Below are 11,102 nucleotides of genomic sequence, written 5' to 3' on the forward strand. Positions count from 1 at the left end.
AGGAGGTGACCCATGGTTCAGGAGATACTTCTCCACTGTCTTGCATCAAGGCAGGGGCAAATGCTGCCAGAGCCCTGCTCTCCACCTTCCCCTCCTCACCAGCTCTCATGCCACTGCCCCTACACAAGTGTCCCAACATACCCTTAGGCTCTGACCTCTTTTTGGGATGTAGTGTGGCCATTTCCAGCAGGCATGCTTATTGGAAGTCGGTTTGCAAATACCTTTCACTTGGGGTGTGACAGAACTCGGGTTTAAAGGAGGAAACAAAACACCAGATTCCCCAGCCTTCCTTTTTTGCTAGCACCAGCTCATGGCACAGCACAGGAGCATCCACAGGGAGCCCAGCAGGATAGCTGGTCTCTAGAGCAGCACTTCAGCATCAGCAGAAGTTCTCCATCCCAATAAAACAACCCACTGGTGAGAAGATGGGAGACTCCATCACATCCAGTGGACACACGGCAGAGGCTGACGAAGGGTTCTTCACACAATACATAATCACAGCACAAAGAAGACTGATCCTTGCGCTAGAACACAGCCTTGCGGCCCCCAAACCGTGAGCACAATTTTAGCCTTTGTTGTCAGAAATAGTTGGGTTATTTCAAAGGCTGGCAAACCAGCTTGGCTTGTGCAGGATTGCCCCCTGCAGCCGAAGGGTCGCATCGTTCCCAGCGCAGGGCTGGCCTCACAGCATCGCACAGCACATAAAATCAGAGCACTCGCAAGCACCGATCCCTGAGAAAAGGCTCTGTGATAATGTTAATAACATTTTCCTTCCCAGCCATAACCACAGGAAGCTGGTTTATTTGTTTGTTTCCAGATGTTCCTCTCTGATTACAAGAGAAGTGCCGCAAAAGAAATTACCTTTTAAGAAATATTGCAGCCTCCCTTATTCTTTTCTTCTGCTTGTGGACAGCAAATATCTTTTTCTAGGTACTTCCTCTCTGTTCACCATATGACAAGTTGAGGACAGAGAGGGAGAAAGAGGAAGGGGGCAGAGAACAGGTGATGAAATATTTTCTAATCCTCCCAAGCAAAGGAAAGCAGCATAACAAAGGAGATGTGAAGAAAAGGCTTTTTTTCCCCCTCCACACACTTCAAAGCGATGCACCCTTGTATAAAAGATATGGTGCAGAAGGCCAGACAGAGACAACTCTGAAGAGTGTGCAGAGCACAGAGAGAACAAGGGTGGGCCCCATTTTGTTTAGCTGCAAAGACAGTACCAGATGATTAGTTATTTTACTCGTGTCCTTATGTGTCTGCCTTGCCACACCACTGTAAACTTTTGAAGTACCTTGGTTTGCTTGCTAGCAAATGCTGGACTTCAAAGGAATAGGAAATGGATGCTGAATGGCAAAGTGACCTTTTATTACTTCAGCTACAGTTTGTAACCTGGAATGTGACAGAATATTTTTTATATTACTTAAAAAAAAAAAAAAGTAAAAAATAAAAATCCCCCTAGGATCACACTTCCAAAGCAGCTTCAATCAGAGCGTTACTGAGGAGTTTTGACAAGATACCAAAGTGTATTTCCTGGTTCCAGTCATGTAGTCTGGACTGGGGTGACAGGAGGTTATAGCTGTGTCTCACTGCAAAAGTCTCTTTCTGGCTTGATTAGCTGTCACTATAGGCTCTTTGCTGGCCTCAGATATTGCCCTCTCACTCCCTCTCCAGGTGTTCTCACTGGCAAAAGCAGCCCTTAGCTTCCATAGGTAAGCAGCAGCCACACTGCAAGGCAGGTAACTGAGGTACCCCAGCCACCATTCTAATTCAAATCTTCATGCACCCAGTGTTATATGGCAGAATTTGGTGGCCATTCTGGAAATGTATTTTCTTGCTTGATCCTGTCTGTTAAAAATACTCTCACCATGAAAACAGCCACCATATAACATCTTTTCTCATGTGTTTTATGAATTTATCTTCAGCTAGGGTAATGGAGAAGGGCCTGGAAAAAGGAGAATCAAAATACAGCTAAAAGAACAGGACAAGAAGTACTGCCCATGCAACACTGTGAATTTTAAATCCTACCAACATTTCAGTAACACACTTTGGAAAAAAATGCTGAATTTAACAATTGCACCTGTGAATTTAATTTTCCTTACCTTGAGAGGTGTCAAAAGTTCCTCAGCCAAAGTTTGCTCTGATGACATCCTTGCTGGATCCTGGAATAGCTCATTTTCCTCCCAGCTGGCTCTAAAGGTCTCCATCATCCTTGTGAGGGAGGTGGTGTGAGTGACAAAAAAAGTTGCATGGGCAGTTCTAACAAAACAAAACAAAACACAACAGATGGAAGAAAGAGGAGAAGGCCACATTGCCTACACCAACACAGCTGAAACCAAAAGTTAGAAATGCCACTCTCCACTTAGTCTGTGTTTTTTTAGAGAAATAATTTTAGAAGTGTGATTCTCTCCGCCTGCTGAGGAATAAAGCCAGCCTTTTGGCTGAGCGTCAGAAGATTTGTGAACGTGAGCATGGAACCTCCATAAACAGCTTAAATCAAGGTTTTCTTCCAAGCATGCTGATACTGAGAGCACGTGGGAGGCAAATTTAGACATCAAACAAGGCCTGCACAGTAGAAATCCATCTGGCTACCCTCAAAAATGGGCATTCACTGACTCAGACGTGCTTTTAGATTATATAGTAAGCCATTTGGATGACAGTAAAACTGATCCAGTCAGGAACATCATGTTTATATCTGCCAGTCCTGCCAGGATAAAGTTGGTACATCATTTCTGAGTGTTCAGCTTTCCACAAGGCTCACAATATGGGAAATTTATCTACAGCCTCCTGTACATAAATAAATATTGCATTATCTGCTACAGATACTGTGTGGGAACAGATTTTGTCTTCCATCAGCAGACTGGTGGAATTTAATAACATTTGTGGTCATTCTGTCCAACTGGAAAGACACATCACACCCATATACTGCATGGCTCATCATTGGCTGAATATATAAATCTGAAAGACCTGCAGACTGCAATACAGTGACAGAATCTTTTATTGAACGTGGATGCATTTTTCTCTGACAAATGGGAGCCTCCAGGGAGTTATAGCTTATTGGTTGTGCACCAGCAGTATGCTCAGTGTTGCACATGACACAATCAGAAGATGGCCCTAAAGAGTCTGCGATCCAAGGTACTGGATTTTGCAAATGCTCTGGTTGAAACATTCACAAGCATAAAACTAAGCTGAGATGTCTGGTGGATCAGATAGTGTTTAATGTCCCTGGAGGAACAAAGCAAGAGGAACATAACAAGGAATACAGAACTACCATTGCAGTTGCACAGTCTGGATGTTTCTGTAATGGCAAAGGATACCAGCATCAGGTAACTTGTTGCCACCAGATACACAACAGTAGTCATTGTCTCTGAGGCTCTTTCAGTGTATATGAAGATATTTTTTCTCTTGCTAACTCACAAATCTTCCTTCCCAGGATAAATTATATTGGCCAAAAGACTGCAAACCATCCTACTGAGCCATGCAGTCCTCAGCTTAGGACTATGCGGACATTAGACATAACCTAAAAGTCGTGGCAAATTCCTGCTTCCCCTATGTTCCCCTAAAGATCAAACTGGTCTTACCCCAGGAGCTTCACTCTAAGCAGTCCGTCAGCTGTGGTATTTCCCCATTACCTCCCAGTGGCATTATAAGATGGCTCAAAAACTCCCATGACTGCAGATCCTGGTTTAGAGAGAAATTGCCTACTTTTGCCTTGGCTTACATCATTTCCCTTTGGATATCTTTCCAAACTTCTGCCTCAGGCATCTGTAGAAGGGGCTGGTACAGGCTGTGTTCCCAGATTCCCTATCATTAGGGACTGATGGGACTCAGCCGAGTCTGGGACCCCTAAACCCTCTTCCACAAAACCCCACTGAGGTACTTGCACGTGGCTGTGGCTAAAGTGTCCCCAAATTCCTCCCTTAACAATTTCTTGACCCTAGGTCCACTTTCAACCAGCCAGACTTGTCTTCTACCTCCTGCAGCTTTGCTGTAGGCTGGCCACCTGCATCTAGGAGGAAAATCAGAAGCAGAAAATGAGGCAGAGGTGCTGCTGCAGAGCATGCTGCAAGGAGAAGGCAGGCTCCCAGGCCAGGGGAGCACTGCCATGGGAAAAGCCAAAGCACAGCCAGCAGCTGCCTGGGCTCAGGGAGCAGAAACTAGAATGAGGGATGGGGACAGAAAGATATAATGGTGGTACAGCATTAGTTTAGGGAAGACTGAATCCTATGAAAATCCCTGACACGGCATCCTTTGAGTTCAGTGGAAATACAGTTTCACTCTGAGTGTCGCTCTGGCATGAACACACAAAACATGCTGTGTTCCCTTCCTCTCCAGTGACATCTCATCTATTGTAACTACTATGAACTATTGTTCTCTTAATCCTGCCCTGGGTGCTGTGCCTCATTTTTATCTCAGTTCTTTGCATGCAGAAGAGGAAAGGGGAAAGGGAAGAGAAAAGAAGTCTGTGTAAAGCCTAAGGCATTATAATAAAACCAGAGCACACCTTAGGTGTGAGAACCAGTTCTAAGCTGATTTTAACTAACAGGAGCGAGGTAAACTTTTAGTGGTTTCCCCACAGTCCTTCGACTCTCCCCTGTTCACCCATGGGAGGGCATCAGGAAGGCTGCTGAAATTCAATAATACCATAAATCTGTTTTAAAAAGAGGCTGAGTTCTGGGGCCATCCCCATTTCCTTTGGAAATCCCATGTGTCTCTTCTAAACCTGCAGACACCATTATGTTTTTTAATGTAATTAACTTCCAATAAAGCTGCTTATACTGGAAACAATAAAACTCTTTCTACCATGTCACTCTTCCTTTTTTAACATACATACAAAACACAGAAGCCTCAAGAAAGATCCAGGCATTCTAAGAAAAGAAATAACCAAACACCACCAAATATTTAATTTTCTATGTTGGAAATGAGAAACAGGTGTAATTAAAATAACACTTTTTAAATTAAGTGACCTCTCTTGACCAATCATCTGTGAATAATTCAGATTTTTTTTCCCCATTATTACTGTAAAATTAAAACTACGGCACATAAATGACAAGATCCTCTTTAACTATCTTTAAGCACCAGCAATATATATTTTCCACCAGTTAAAATCCTTAATGATACCAAAAATCTGTCAAGCATAACTCCCCCAATTCATTTGCCTGAAACCATCAATATTTTATCATGCATTTGCAGTTGGCTTTAATTTAACAGTCCAGGTTACTAATCAAACAAAACACCCAAGTCATTAAAAGTTAGTGTGCCATTTAGAAAGTGCATTTCACGTTTATTAAAATATCTTTCATGGAGCCATTAGAAGGCTAAAGTTTTAATTACAATCAGATATTTAGTTCTACTTCAGTTATGCTTTTGGCACTCTCTTGCAACTGCCTTGATTAATCTTCCAGACAGAGCTCATCTATTACCTCCTGAAATTATTTTCCTCTTAACTTCTTCATAATTCATCTTTTTTCTTCCCCCCTCCAAACATGTAAAATGCATTTAAAAGGTGTGCACAATACCTGCCTGAAAGATAAGTCATTAGAAAGATTCCATTTCAAATGCAATTTATTCTCAAAAGTACCAAATAGCCATATTTCAAACAGATGTACTGAAATTGAAATGTAGGTTTTCTTGTCTTTGTTGTCATTTTAACTATTTTCCTACAGATGTGAAACTAATATGTGCTGCTCTTCCTCCTGTCTTAGGTTTTGAAATATATAGTTCAGCTGAATTTTGCCTGGGTAATTCCGAGAGCACCTCAAGCTCACACACAGCATCTGTGACAGAAAATTTCTCATATTTTTCCTCCTCCTTAATATAATGGTCATATCGTAATACATTCTACCAAACTTCTGTGCCAAGACCATTTCATTGTTTTTTTTTCTCCCCACCTATTTTAACTAACACTGTGTGAAACCTCAGTCAGCAGCAATGAGAAAATACTCTCATTTTGATGGCATTTTAGGTCTTCATTGTAACTTCCACAACACTTACATTATGTTTTACAAAGATTCACCCCATATAGAGGTAAGAATTTGAAGAAAGACTGAGGAGGTAAATCTGGAGGAAATAATCTGGCCCAGACACTCTTCACATCTTCAGCTGAGCTTTCATGTTTCCCCCAGATCTGCAGAATACTCAGACTCAAGCCCTCCTAACTCTTCATCTGGGATCCATACCTCATTTTGCATGCATCTTTCCTGGAGACATAGCCAGATTTGGTTTGCACACAAAAGAACTTTGAAGAAACCCGACTGGATAGCTGAGTATAAGGTTCATTCATCCACAGGTTTAGATTCTTATGCGCATTAGATTTTTCAGTTCTTTCTTCAAGGTTCAACCTCATCCTCAGATTGAATAGGATCAGAAAATGGTCTTCTGCATCTCCATTTTGCAACATAGTCTTTCTTTTCTTCCATAACTGCAGAAGTCTATTGAGACATGGAATGGAGAGATCCTGCCAGACCTCGGACAGCCCTTTCCACCAAGCTGATAAGGTCTCCTCTGCACCTGCTTCTGTGCTCCCCCCACAGGTTCCCACTGCCTATTTCCAGGCGTCTCCTGGAGGAAGATGGGCTGCCCAGGCTCCCCCATCCCCATGGACAGACCAGGAGCCAGCCATTAATGGGGAGAGGTTCAGCCATGCTCCCAGCAGGAGTCTCATGACAGCACCAAATAAGCCTTTAATCTCCCATTCCCGTTTCATGAGCTGGATGCAGGACCACATCCAGCTGCATAAGGAAAACCTCTGTGTTTGCGTTGGTCTGAGCCAAACACAAATTGGCATCTCTCCTACAACAGCATCCCACTACAATAGCAAAGCCTGGTATTTCAAACCAGCAGAAATTGTACGGGGGAGGCAGGGAGTAGACAGGGTCCAATTAAAGCCCTCTACCCTCCCTGATGGGAACAGGAGAGACAAGCTCAGGTAGAGATATGCAGAATAATTTCAAGATAAAGCTCAGTTTCTTAGCCAGTAAAATAGGAGATGTTTGAAAAGCCTGTCTGCACTGTCCTTGTACAGCACTGTATGCATTGTATTGGAAAGCCTGCCTGTACTGTGTTTTGTGGTAGACAATTTTGATTACTTATTTTCTTTTGAACTTACCATTTTTTTATTTATATGTTCATTGCTGAAAATACAGCACATTGTTTTAAACAGATCTGTCGGGGTTTTTTCATCATATTCTTAAACAACATTTGAAGAAGGAAGTTAAGAAATGTGAGCGTGTAAGGAGGAGGGAGAGAAGGGGAATTGCAGGAACACATTAAAGAAATAGTTGGGCTATTGTGATCAGCAGTAACCTCAGGTGTCTCTGATGAGTGTCACATATTCCACGTGGACCAAGAAAACACAGAAAAAGCAGCACCATTTGTAAAATAAAAGGAAACAAGCAGACTGGGATGCAACAATGTTCAGGTTTGGAACTGGACCTGCACTGACAAAATCTCAAGTTTAGGATCATAAAAAGGTCTTTTTACTGTCCCTATGTTTCCAGTGCGTGTAGAGAAGCCCTGCTCTTTCCCATGCGCTGGAGAGAATAGCAGGATAAACTCGAGGCTGTTTTCTGAAGCAAAGCTCAGTAACCTAGCACCATCTAGTGCCAGGTATGAAAAGCAGAGAGGAGAAACAGGCATCTCCCAAAGTACCACCGGCGTGTTGAGTTCCTGAAAGCTAGACCCTGCTGAAGGACGAGCTTTTAAGTAATTTTAAACATGCAACTTCGTGACAGCCAGACGGGCCAAGGAAAATTCTGACTGCGGAGCTGGAGAATGGGGCTGCAACGACAGAAACTGAAGAAAATGTGGGGTTATTTACAGTTCTTCTAAAAAGCGAAGGGGAAAAGTTGTAGTTCTGGCATCGATGAAGCTGTATGAAATTTGTCTCAGGAAAAGGGCTTGTATCACTGAACCTCTTAGGCACTCAGTTTTTTAAGAAAAACTTTTCTTCCCTTTAATTTTTCAAAGACAGCATGCTGATCATCTTTGGCACTTGGGACCTTGTTGTTACATTAACTGGTTGTCATGTTTACTCCCAGGCAGACCACTGAGCAATGATAAACCAAAACTGTGTTTAAGATCCTCTCCACATCAGACATAAGAGAGAATTTCTGTAGGTGAAACTGTTAAGAGAAGACAGGGACAGCCCTTACCAATACACATAGCCTGAAGTCCTGCCCTCACGTGAGTGCAGTGGGTGTTACCATTTATTTCAATAGGACTATGCTTTCTTTCACATGTTCTGCATCTCATTAGGGCAAGTGCCAGATGCTGATGTAACTTACCAAAGCCTCCCTTCGTATGTACTGCACTTCACTAAATTCACAGGTGTACCTCATAATGAAGGCTATTGCAGCTATAGGCAGCACTGGAGAGCAGGACATGGGAAGAAAACAGATGCCCTTTCCCACACGGCTGAAGTATGGCCAGCTGACTGCTGTCCTTCACTTAAGTGAAGCAAAATTTTCAGAAAAGCAAACTGACTAGTCTATACATAGAAATCATTATGTAGCTATAAAGTTGGAACACACAGATTTCTCCTGACATCAAAATTCTGGTGCCCCTTGAGAGGGCTAGGGCTCAAGGAGATAATACTTACTTCAATCATTGAACTATTTTTTTTCCCTAGAAGGTATCTTCATTATCTTGTAAGTTGCAGAATAAGGGTGACTGAACCAACTAGAAATTGATTTATTCCTCTGCTTATTTGAGCATCTTTCTATTAAAGTCTGGCTCCTACCTCTATCAGATCTTTAGCACCATAACAGTAAAAAGTACTGTTACTTGTACTAATACTTACAATAATAAATTAAGGAAAAAAATAAACTACAATAACCAGAGACTGACAAAATGTCAGTTGCTCTTTTGCCGTAGGTGAGATATATTAATAGGAGTGGAAAGCATCAGTTCTTTCTTTACCTCTTAGCTTTGGTGGTAAGTGTAAAGGCATATAACAAGAAAACAAGTGAAAAAATCTAATGTGGAACTAATGCGACATTTACCACTTATCATCTGATTATTGTACTTGCATGATATTTCTGTTTCTCTAATTTTTAATCTTCTTGTACATAGACTGAAAGACCTGCAGGGCAGGACTCATGCGACATGTCTGTGCAGCATCTAACACAGTGAGATCCTAATCTTCCCTCAGGCCTCTAGGAACTCATGAAATTAAAATAATGAAATTATAAGGGTCTCCAAGCTAGATTCACCAAATAATTTGGGCAATACATAACTTACTTTCTCATCACCCCAAGGTACTTTGCCAGCTTGCACAACTGAGAGCCCTAAATCAGGTGTCCAGCTTCCCTAATCACACACAGGGAGAGCTGGCCGGGGCAAAGCAACAGCCGTGTGGATGATAGGGCCAGTGTTACCACATAAGCAGGAATCCACATCCCAGGAAGTGCTAATGGGACCCTGCAGACCTCCTTCACCTCCCCTGGTAAATCTGCATCTATTTTAGGTGACTGAAGACAAACTCAACAGGGGCAAGAGGACACGTTACCCCAGAACATATAGACTTGGTAGGCAGATTTGTGTGTTGTGGCAGCACAAGCAGAACTGTCACTAAATGTCAGACTGAGTCTCAACAAGGGAGCACTGAGCCTGGGGGCTGCTCAAGTAGAGCAGTGCTGTTCCACAGCCCCACAGCTCCTGCCTTGCTCAGGGCACACATAGACCTGCAAGTAGATGTTCCAAGATGTTCCCATTTCCGATGGGAAATGCAAAAGAGAAATGCATGTGTTAAGCCTGAGACCTGCTGTAAGGAGCACTCCTCTCTGGTCTGGATGTACAGCCTTCAGCTCTCTCCTGAGTTAAGTAGCTAACCAAGTTCTTTCTGATGGATCCCTGTGGCCACCATCTTCACCTACAGCACAAAAGATTTTGGTACAGCTTCCCCCACATCCCTCAAGAGTGCAAACTCACATGTCTCACATCACAGGTGTGCAGCATTTAGGGTTGGGATGCTGTCAGTACCACCAGATTGAAGCTGTTCTATTTTTCAAAGAATACTTAAATATTTCTTGGGCCAGAAGAGGGCAATAAGCTACATATGTAAAGCCCTGACTCAAAAGAGAGCAACAGATTCCTCTGCTAGTGAATACTTAGATGTTTGATTTAAAGATTCATTAATATTGTTGTGTTTAAGGCCAACTAAGAGATCACTAAAGCCTTTCTAAATATTACTTTCTCACATAAGTAAGAGCCTACTGTCATAAGAATTTTGGTAGCCACCAAATATGAAAAAATGATACAGATACAAGATCTCCACAAAGGAATTTTTTTTTTAAAGCAGTTCATATTTTAGAAAGTTTGAGAAACTTTGATTACACAGTGAATAGTCATATGGTAAAAGCATTTCTTAACATGCATTGTATAGACAGAGTTTGTGCTGTGTTCAAACCAGGCACGGGAGCATAGCTTGCTTTTTAGGTTTCTAGAACACCTTGCCTTTCTCTGAGGCCAAGATAGTGCCACGCTTGTGTTTCATGAGTACACAGCATATTCAGCTATCAAACATACCACTTTCATGCAGGAACTAATACTTGCCTTTTTCTCCATAGTACGTGGTTGCAAGAAGACACCTGATAGATAGTGCAATGTTCTTCCTAGATTTGCAATAAAAGGTTTAGATACATATTTTGACTGTTCACATTTTATAGCAAGGATCATTGCTTCTAAAACCCAAGCAACACAGAAAGGAGGGTGCTGTGGGATGCTGGAAACTCAACAGGACAGAGAGCAAGGCAGCACAATGCTGTGACCAATCCTTCTCCAGCTGCAGGATGAGGAACGCAAATCCAGATGGACTTCTTCAGGCCTTTCCCACATCTGATTTCTTTGATCCAAACAATGATCTCTCAGAGCAAATTCATGCCAAATGCCTACTCGGATACCTCAGAAGTATTTGCAGCATTCAGGCTACAGGTCGCAAAAATGCATGTTTGAAGAAGGAGCACTACAGATACCAGCAGGTGGTCCAGCAAATTGGATAGTTTAATCTCAGCAATAATCTATTCCAGAGTGACAGCTCTCCTTCTGTAGTGCTTCTGAGCAGTGGGGAACACCAGCTGAAGGACTCTGGTGAACGGAGATAGTAC

This window comes from Chaetura pelagica, unplaced genomic scaffold (genome assembly GCF_000747805.2).
Source record: "Chaetura pelagica isolate M959 unplaced genomic scaffold, ChaPel_1.0 scaffold11, whole genome shotgun sequence".
NCBI classification, from domain to species: domain Eukaryota; kingdom Metazoa; phylum Chordata; class Aves; order Apodiformes; family Apodidae; genus Chaetura; species Chaetura pelagica.